Here is a 10997-nt window from a genome sequence, read left to right as displayed (position 1 = left end):
TCCTAGAATTCTATCATTTAATCTTATTATACTCTTTCATTTTTATTTGAATTAAGTTAAACCTTCAACTATATATGTTTATTTAATTTTAAAAACTAATAATATACTTATTTGATTTTATAATTAGTAAAATGATTACATAAGTTTATAATTATGTTTTTTTTATTTAATCTAATGTTAAAAAAATTAAAAATTAAAAATATAAATGATTGGAGTGATAACCATTTCTAATGTTTAGTGGATTGATGGTGAAGCTGACGTGTCACAAAGGTGGCAGCGCCGGTTCTGTAGCGAAACTTTAATAGGCCATAACTTCTTCCTTGTCACGACCACTACAACTTTTTTCATAGATATCAGGTTTATCTAACATTTTATTTTAATTTATTATTTCTTTATTACTTTAAAAGGGGTTACAAGTTGACCTAATTACATCGACTTGAAATAATGGGTTGTAACAATATTGCTAATGACACATGATCCTATAGGGTCACACCTTAATCATGTTGGTACTTATTGAGTATTTATTATGAATTTGATTATTAAAAAATAAATTCAACCTTTGTATTTGATTAGAGAAAAATTATTGTTTTATAGAAAATAATACCAAAAATAACAACAAACTAGTTATTAAATCATATGGTATGATTAATAAGTCATGTACAAATATTTTGGATGCTTTGAGTAAATATGACTTAAATAATTTCGTTGGAGTAATTTGCAAAAGTGACTTGAAGACAAAAAAAATTCTCATCAGGCCTTATGGTTGTAACTTCCATAAAGGATGGAGGTTGCTTGTCAACCTTCACTCCCTTGCCCCACATGCTCCCCGTACTAGACATTACTTTCGAGTATTGTAATGTATAGCCTTTACCTTGCATGAGGATATAAAAGGAGACTCTTTACATGAAAAATTGCTAGTTCTTTTGCCATTCTTTTCTCTCTAAAAGCCGAAGATATCTTCCATCTTCTTACTTTCTACCTTTGGAAGTTGGTTGTCAAGAATTGATGCACATAAAGGCTTCAAGAACTCTGATTTCAAGAGGAAACTAGAATTTATTGATACCTTAATGTTAGTGGTGGATACTATTAGAGAAGATCATCCTCTTTCATCTTTACATCTTTATCAACACCCCAAAACCAAGTGAGTTCAAAGACTCTAAAGGTTGTCATTCTAAAACACTCTATGGTTGGTTTGAAAATCATTCTAACATCTTTAAAAGTATCATTGGTGGTTTTGTTTTGAAAATATACATGAAAATTTCTAGTAGATTTTATAGCTTTTATTGCCCGATTTTTATGAAAAACTATCTTATTTTTGTATCAAAACTCATCAATGGTATCAAAGTCATCTTTTATATGATAGAATGATTTTTTACGTTTGATAATCTTTGGTTTATGAAAAACAAACATGTATTTCTTTTTGAGTAAAGAAATGTTCATGATTGTTATCTTTGGCAACTTGCAGTTTAAAAGTGTTTATTTTTTATATAACAATTTTTCCTTGTACTTTGGTTATATAAAAGTTGCATTAGAATAAACAAAGAGTTGTTTTTGTTGTGTATAAACAACGACATTAAATATTACTAGAAAATGACTTTGTTTATACACCTTAAAATGCATGCTTATAATGTTTATTTTGGCTGCTATAAAATATTATTTGTATGTAAATGTGTTTGTCATGCTAAAAATATTTTGACAAAAAACATAGCATCAAGTTGGGCTTTAGAATTTTAAATAAAAGTTTCCAACATAAGATGTCAAAAATTAAGTTTTTTTGTTAAAAGAGTTTTAATTTTTTAGAACTCTTAAATTGCCAAACTTTAAAGATTTAAAACTGGTTTAAAATGATTTTTAAACTTAATATAAACTCCATAACTTTATAATAAAAGGAAGTTTTATTAAAAAGTTAAAAAAAATGTTTCCAGTCGTTTTAACGTCGAATTAAAATTTTAACCGGTAAAACTAGATTTAAAATAAATTCAACTTTATAGAATTTGGAACACTCAAAACATACCATGAAATATTTTATGCATGAAATATTCATGATACAAAATGTTTTAAAATGGTAGAATAATAAAAAAAATTTATAAAAGCACTTTTTTCAAAACATACAATTTATGCAATCCACTTAAAAATCACTTAGCATGTTTATGCATTTCTTGTCGATTTTGGATCACCTTATCTATATGGATTGTTAACGTATTAATGTAAGGGTAATGTTTCTCGTTCTAGTATAGTTGTATATGTTATCTTCCTAGTATAGTTGTATATGTTCTCGTCCTAGTATAGTTGTATATGTTCTCGTCCTAGTATAGTTGTATATGTAATGTTCTAGAAAGTATTGACTCATTGTATGATATCGCGTTCTAGTAACGGTTCTTGTATCTTCCTAAACTACCCATATGGTAGTTTACTAGCAGTCTAACTGGTACGTATGGTCATGGATGTATACCCTTACTAACTAAGGGCATGGGATGAACTGGAAAGACCTTTTATGACTATATATGTACACATGATATATAACTAATATTTAAACGGCTTTCGGACGAATAACCAATATCCCACCAGACCACATCTCAAGGCGCGAAAAGGAAATAAGGTGGATAGCCTTCCTAAGTCTTTTAAACATTTCTTATATAACTATACATATAGAGGCATGCAATTTATAATAAAAAGCATAAATAAATTTTGTAAGACATTTGAAACATAAATATTATTTTAAGAAAAGATCAACTTGATGTCGATTTATAAAACAATTTGAAGGCATAAGTATGATAAAACAGTTTTGAGTATAAGGAAACATTTGATTGAAACACAGTTGTAAATAAGTTTGAAAGGTAATGTACGGAGTAAGCTGTACAGTGTAAAAAGGAGTTTAAAACATATAAAATGTTTATAAAAAGTCATTTGAAGGAAACTGTTTGGTAAAACGGCTAATTAGTAGCCAAATCTTTTGAATGTTGTATATTAATCACATGTGATTGATGTAATAACTAGCGTAATTCTACTTATTAATCGCATGTGATTGATATAATACTAGCATGATTCTACTTGTATTACCCCTCCCCCCCCCATTAAACATTTAGAAGTAGTTTAAAACATTAGTTAAGGGGTATGAACTCACTTGATTGAAGTGGTTGATTTGAAATAGTCTAGAGAAGAATCGAGCAGAACTTTGACAGGAAGAGTTGAAAACGCGGGAAAATCTCAGGATTCTCGGGAATCTCGGGAACACAAAACCTTCCTTCGGGACTTGAAGGTGAAAAACCGGGGCTTCGTGAGGGCTTCTGGAGCTTAACCGCGGAGTTTCAGCACGAGAGATGGAAGAATGGAGCACCTAAACCCGGCACCCCAAGAGTTCTATATATAGGGGCATTTCTGGTGTCTCACGTTGTGGCTAAGGTTGGCCACGTCGTGGGGAGCAAGCCTTATCCCCTGTCGTTGATTGGACGCCCTCAGGCACTTGCCGGGTCGCGGCAAGCTTGTACCACGTCATGGGGGGCCTGACAGCCTCAGATTTTGGACCCCGAACTTGTAAAATCCATAACTTTCGCGTACGACCTCCGTTTTCGACGTTCTTTATATGCACACGTAGCTAAAAACATGATCTACAACTCTCATTTAGACTTCATTGGCTAATTTTGACGGGCCGGGACACGAAAATTCCATAGAAAATCCATAACTTCTTCATCCGATGTCCGTTTTCGTCAGACTTTTCACCGTTGCGCTTCTAATGTTGAGACCTTGGATTCTCATTTAGGTTGTTTTGGTCAAAAGTATCTTGAGCTCTATTTCGAGTTTTTAGCTGTCTACTGTTATACCCGAATCATGGAAAAATCATAACTTCCTCATACGAAGTCAGATTTGGACGTTCTTTTTATGTATGCTCACGGTTTGAGGTTATCTATAACTTTCATTTAGATACTTAAGGCTAAAAACTATTGTATTGAAATTTCGCGTTTTTCGTTTAATCGGTGTTGCCGGTTTTGCCGAGAATCTTCGGTTGGTCATAGCTTCTTCGTTATAACTCGGATTTTAGGGTTCTTTAGATGTACGAAAGCCTTACGATTCCTACTACTTTATTTAACCCAAATAAGATTTTAGGAAAGTTATATTTTGACCTAAATTTGATTGGTTTTACATTACATTGTCTCGAAATATCGGGTTGTTACATTATCCCCCCGTTAGAAGGAATTTCGTCCCGAAATTAGAATTTAAGCAAAGAAGTATTCACGAATGATCGAGTCGTGAGGAGGAAACTTCCTAATCGATTGGTTCTAGTGCACCTAAGTGATAACAGGTTCTCGGTTGGCATTCCAACGAACCTTCACTAACTGGCGATGGCGTTTCTTCGTCTGCTTGACCTCTCGGTCGAGGGTCACTATGGTTCTAATACGAAGGTGAGGATCTCGACGAGTAGACTTGCAAGAGTCCTAACGGAAAGGTATGGTTTCACGATCGAGATGCGAAGAGTAGATAGTACGTTACTGAGTTCGCGGAGTAGGTCTAGTTTGTGTGAGGCACAGGACCGATTCTGATAAAAATCTCGGAGGTCCTCTCTACCTTGGATTTAGCTTTCCACGCTTCACGAAGCGTATTAAGCCATTCTCAGAGTGAGTTATCCTAAAGAACTTGGTCACTCACTTGGAATCTCAAAGGTTCCTTTTCTTGCGTAACCTCCCAGTCAAAGGCCATCCCTTGCTGGGTCAAAGTCGTACGAGTTTCTGTAGCTTGCGAGGAGTTCTGAATGAACTAAGGCGGTACGTAGGTAAGACCTAGAATCTGGCGAAAAACTGTTGTAACATCCCGGAATCGAAAGAGTAGAGTGGAAGGGTTAAAAGTGTAAGTTTTGAGGGCGACTTGGCGAGTCACATGGATGGACTCGGCGAGTCAGGTCGTGTGTCAAATGGCCTACTCGACGAGTCCAAAGATGGACTCGGCGAGTAGGCGCTGGGCGAAGAAAAACCCTAAATCCGGGGAATAAGCCCTATATAAAGATCATTATGTTCCCCCACAGCCTCCTTGATCCCCCCTTGAGTCCCAGAAACCCTAATTCCATGGAGGAACCTCATTCTTGAGTCGTAGCCTGAAGGCATTACATGTTGCGGGCCAGAAGGCAATGCGATGTGGACCGGAAGGTCATGGCCTGGAAAGGCGTATGTGCATAATTATTATGTTGGCTGAGTCGTAGGGTGATGTTATGCTAGTGATCGGCTAGGCTGGTATCTTGGTTAGGGTAATGATATGTTATGTGATCTGTTGATCGATTTGCTAACTGTGAACTGCTATATGATTACATGTTATGTGTATGGTTGTCTGGTCTGGAGTGTGACCCGGTATGCACGGTTTTTCTATGTTCTGTCATGATATATATATGCTTTTACGTTGCGGGCCGGAAGGTGATATGTTATGGGCCGGAAAGCAATATGTTATGGGCCGGAAGGCAATGTGTTATGGGCCGGAAGGCATTACGCAATGGGCCAGAAGGCGATTTGTTTGGACCGGAAGGTTGTGGCCTGGAAGGGCGTATATGTGGTTGGTATTTTGGGGGTATCTCACTAAGCTTTCAGGCTTACAGTTGTGGTTTTTATGTTTTCAGGTTCTCAGGAGTCTATGGCAAGGCAAAGGCGTGATCGTACCGTTCCACGTATTGGTGTTTTATGAAATGGACCTGGGAAAAATACTCTGTTAAATAATGTATTGAAAACCCTTTTTGTAACAAAGTTATTAAAATGGATTGTTTTGAAAAGTTTTAATTGTTTCGAAATTTTGGTCGTTACAAGTTGGTATCAGAGCCTTGGTTTGAGTGAATTGGAGGAACACTTGTGTGACTCTAGTCTCAAATCGAGGAAGGTTTTAAAAAGAGGAAATAAAATGGATTTTTTTTTTTTTTTTAATTTTAAGTAAAAGAGGACGCGGAGGTACGATCAGCCGGAGCCAGTAAGTAACCCCAAATTACCACTCATGACATTTGTTTTATTGAGCTTTGATAGAACAGCATGCTAGAGTTAGGCTAGGGATCTTCAGGAATTCATGTTAATGTTGCCTGATTATGATGCCTGTAGCCTAGGGTTCCTTATGGGAGATTCTCAGTGTTCCTCTAGTGGTGAGGGTTGAGTGTTGTTATGCATGTTTCTCTAGGGTGTTGTGGTAGTACTTCATACAAATATGGGTAGGTGTGGAAGGTAGTATGGGCCCGTACTACTGAAAGCACAGGACCCATACGCGTATCAGGGAAACCATGACCTCTAGGATTGGGTTGAGAGTTGGTTCCCGGGATAGGGGGAAGAGTCTGAGGTTTTCTAGTATATTTTCAGTATGGAGATTTCGAGGCATGCTGGAAGCGGATCCGGGTCAGGATCGGGTGCAGGAGGAGGAGTTGCGAACGGGTCAGTACCGCCTGAGATTATTGGTCATATGAGTTCATGCGAGTTGGATGCGAGGATTCGCGAGATCCTGCATGATGAGGTTGCTACATTGTTGCGGGCTGAGTTGCCGGAGTTGTTTGGGTCGATCAAGACCGCCATGGTTGAGTATTTTGATGAGCGCTATGCGGCTCTCGCGGAGACGGCTACCGCGGCAGCTACAGTGGCTGTAGCAACGGCAGGGGGAGGAGCTGATAGGGATTTTCAGTATCGGGACTTCGATAATACGGAGCCTCCCACCTTCGATGGAGTTCAGAACCCGATTGTTGCTATGAGATGGTTATCAGACGTGGAGGGGTGTTTCTTCATGTGTTCATGCCCTGCTGATCAGAGGGTGAGGTGTGCTCTGAACCTGTTGAGGCTCGGGGCAAAGGATTGGTGGAGGTTGACCACGGCGTCATATTTGGATGCGCAGAGGGTTGCGATTTCATGGGATCAGTTCAGAGAGATGTTTAGTACTCGTTATGTTCCGCAGGTAGAGAGGGAGAGGTTGGCTCGGGAGTTCCTCGAGCTGAAGCAGGATTCGGAGTCGGTGACGGAAATCACCAGGATGTTCACTGAGAGGGCGATGTTTTTCCCTGAGTTCGCTTCGGAGCAGGCTCAGATGTCCCGATATTTGGGTATGCTAAAGAGAGACATCAAACAGTTTGTGTCCGCACAGAGGTGCGGGACATTGTTGGAGTTGCAGGAGGCCGCCAGGCGGCGTGAGTTAGAGATTGAGTTGCAGTTGCGTGAGCTGAGGCAAGCTCCGGTCCAGTCAGAGCCGGCAACGAAACGGTCTAAGACCGTTGATTCCAGGATGGGGGATCGGAGCAGCCACACTTGTGGGAAGTGTGGGAGGAGTCACACCGGAGTTTGCAGGTCCGGTGGTGCATGCCGTAAGCACAGAAAGGAGGGACACTATGCGAGGGATTATCGGCGGTCAGCGCCGGTTCGGGATTTGAGGATTTGCTATCATTGTCGTCAGGTTGGACATATGAGGGTCAACTGTCCATAGTTTTCTGCGGGACCGGTGCAGGCTCCAGCACCGGCCACTTTGAGGATTTCAGGAGAAGGTCGGGGTGGAGCGGAGCCCCCAAGGGCTCAGGGTCGTGCTTATTAGCTTGCGGTAGAGGAGGTTAGAGCAGTGCCGGATGCAGCTGCAGGTATGTTTCTTTCTGGATGTCATGTTATCTTGCGATTATTATGGCGTATTGTTTGTGTTGGTATCTTTGTGTGGTTTTGATGCGGTATTCGTCATTTTGCGGGTTGAGGTTATGGTTATGGATTTGTGATTCGGGTTTTCATCTTGGTATCCGTTGTTCCTTGAGGGTTTGGAATGGTTATGGATTTGTGATTCGAGTTTTCATCTTGGTATCCGTTGTTCCTTGAGGGTTTGGCATGGTTATGGATTTGTGATCCGGGTTTTCGTCTTGGTATCCGTTGTTCCCAGAGGGTTTGGCATAGTTATAGTTTGGTGTTTTGTGCTTTCGTTGGTTATCATTCGTGAGGGTTATTAGTGGAGATGCAACATTGGGTTGAAGGTCGGGTAGCATCGGCTTTCTGAGGAGTGGTTAGATATAGTTTGAGTTTCTTTCGAGCGGGCTAATCAGTGGTGATGTGAGATCTCGTTAAGGTTGTTTATGCTTGTGGGAAGCAGTCCGCGTGTAAGTGTTTCTTTGTACCGAGTTGTTCTGGAAGGTCGGTGATGGCGACCGGTGGTTGTTAATCAGTGCTATAAGTGGGGGAGAATTGGAAAATTCTCCAGGAGATCGATGAGTACATGAGGGTGCTTAGCTGTTGGGATTCAGCCGTGTTCTGTCAGCCCAGAGTATAGTCTGATAGGAGCGAGTGTCGGGCGTGCGGGGAGGGATACAAACCTAGTGCATTTGATTGTGGAGGCCTGGGAGCAGGCCGGGACCAAGTATGCATGCTGGAATTAGAGTTCGGAAACCCCCCTAGAGGGATAGAACGATATGCATGGGAAGATTTCCCGAAGAGGTAGCTCAGAATGATGAATGCTTGTGGAGCGGTCTAGATAGACTGAAGGCCGGTAGGCGTACCAATCAGGCCGAAGGCTCGGAGGACGGTCCAGTCAGATTGGCTGAAGGTTCTGAGAGTGGTCTAGATTGGCTGAAGGCATGGGGAGGCGGTCCAGTCATGTTGAAGACTCTGCGAGTATTGTTGGATCGGTTCGAGGACATGTATTGCGTATGTTGCAGTGTGACTACATTGGGAGGTTTGGCCCCGGGTAGCGATCTTGAGTAGTGAAGGTAGTGCATGCGCTTGAGAGTCCCTGCGAAGAGAGTTGGAGTAGTGGTGATGTATGGATGTCGGGTACGCTTTAAAGAGGTAGTGTAGCGTGGGGTGAGCCCCATAGTACCTGTCATAGTGACAGGGCGGACGAGTGGTTTCCTTGGTAAGGAAAGAGGGAGGAATGAAATTCCGAAAGGGAGTGCGAATTCACGGAAGTGAAAGCGGCAGTGTAGAGTTATGATTGGAGTGGTCCGTCGATGGTTTTGAGTAGCGTGTTTGCGGCAGTAGAATAAAAGCTCATTCGATTCGTGATGTCTGCTCAGGGCACGGAGGGAATTCCGCAGGCGTAGAGCCAGGGAAAGGGGTTCGGAAGGGATGCAGGGAGAGAGTCTTGGACTCTCAGTGAGATTCTGATCAGGGTTTTGGGTATGTATTAGCGGTTCATCCTGGAAGGATGTTTGAGGATATCATCAGTGTATCGAGTTTTCCAAACCTAAGGGTGCTAGAGCCAAATCAGCATGTGTGTATGATTGCGAGAGGAGAACTCGGAGGAGTTGCTCCGGAAATTGAAGAATGGGTCTTTCTGTCGTCATGGAATGGATAGAGTGGGATTCGGATCGGGGATCTGATGGTTCATGGTTTCTAGACATATGAGTCAATTGAAAGATGAGAATTGGAGCAGTAAGGCATCATGGGTAATTCTCGGTTGTTGAGTGCGACTATCGGAGGGTACAGTTGGTGCCCGGGTTGAGTAGGTGGTTGGGACACCGTATGAAAGGAGAAAGTGAGCTTCTGGTTTCTATGGTGGTGCCTTGAGGGACTTGCTCCGGTCAAGGTCAGGTGGCGCGTCGTGGGAAGTATTTTGCAGTTGAGATGCCGTAGGCTTCGAGGACGAAGCCTAATTTAAGTGGGGGAGAATTGTAACATCCCAGAATCGAAAGAGTAGAGTTGAAGGGTTAAAAGTGTAAGTTTTGGAGGGCGACTCGGCGAGTCACATGGATGGACTCGGCGAGTCAGGTCGCGATTTTGGTCGCGTGTCAAATCGCCTACTCGGCGAGTAGGCGCTGGGCGAAGAAAAACCCTAAATCCAGGGAATGAGCCCTATATAAAGATCATTATGTTCCCCCACAGCCTCCTTGATCCCCCCTTGAGTCCCAGAAACCCTAATTCCGTGGAGGAACCTCATTGTTGAGCAAATTGGAGCTTGGAGAGGTGTGGGTTGAAGAAATCTTGAAGGAGAAGAGGCTTGGATCAAAGGGCTTTGCTTGGATTCGAGTTTGTTTGCTGTTGAGGCATTCTTTGGAGGTAATACTTTCGTTCTTGGCTGTGTTTTCCCAGATTCTCATTTTGGGGTTGTGTGGGAAGCTTAGTTGTGTGACATCTTGAGTTTGAAGGATGGATCTGAGGTTGCTACCTCAGATCTGGAGTGGAGAAGATCTTAAGAGCATTAAAGCCCCTGTTCTTGTGTTGTTAATGGAGCTATCATGCCCCAAACCTTAGTTCTAAGGTGAATAAGGCCTAGATCTCTTTAGATTCACGTAAAGTTTGCCACTTTACGTGATGAATGGATTGTAGGAGGTTGGATCTATGTTTTGGATCAATTGCATGGCCTGGAGTGCTTCTGAATTGATTCAGATCGGGTTGACTCGGCGAGTCACATGGGTGGACTCGACGAGTTGCTTGAAGATGGCCTGGAACTCAGCGAGTTGGAAGAACAACTCGGCGAGTAGGTTGAAGATAGCCTTAGACTCGACGAGTCTGTTCTTGGACTCGGCGAGTCTTGTTGAAGAGTCCCAATAATTCCTGGTTGAGTCGAGAATCGGTGAGTCAAGGGATGACTCGGTGAGTTGGGTGCGAGTGGACTCAGAGTTGTTGGACTCGACGAGTCTTGGGGTGACTCGGCGAGTCGGGTCGCTAATTGAGGGAGGTTCTGAGCATAGGGACTCGGTGAGTCATTGGGTTGACTCGGCGAGTAGGGTCAGTCAGGGGTTGACTTTGACCCAGTCTTTGACTAAGGGTTGACCAGTGGTTTCCAGGGGTATTTTGGTAATTGTTGATTATGGTTTCGAGTTCAGTGCATTGGTGGTTGTCCAGTGGTGGAGATCGTATCAGGGATCGGAGCAGCTTGGGTTATCTGTTCAGTCGGCAGTTTCAAGGTGAGTTATCCTCACTATATCTATAGGGTTTAAGGCACCAAGGCCGACCCTTTTAGCGGATGGAAATCAGGGTAATTGTCTGTTGTATGATATTGCGGGATATGGGCCGGAAGGCATTACATGTTGCGGGCCGGAAGGCAATGCGATGTGGACCGGAAGGTCATGGCCTGGAAAGACGTAT

This window comes from Lactuca saligna, chromosome 5 (assembly GCF_052625555.1).
Source record: "Lactuca saligna cultivar CGN05327 chromosome 5, ASM5262555v1, whole genome shotgun sequence".
Classification (NCBI taxonomy): domain Eukaryota; kingdom Viridiplantae; phylum Streptophyta; class Magnoliopsida; order Asterales; family Asteraceae; genus Lactuca; species Lactuca saligna.
Note: the sequence above shows the minus strand (reverse complement) of the source record.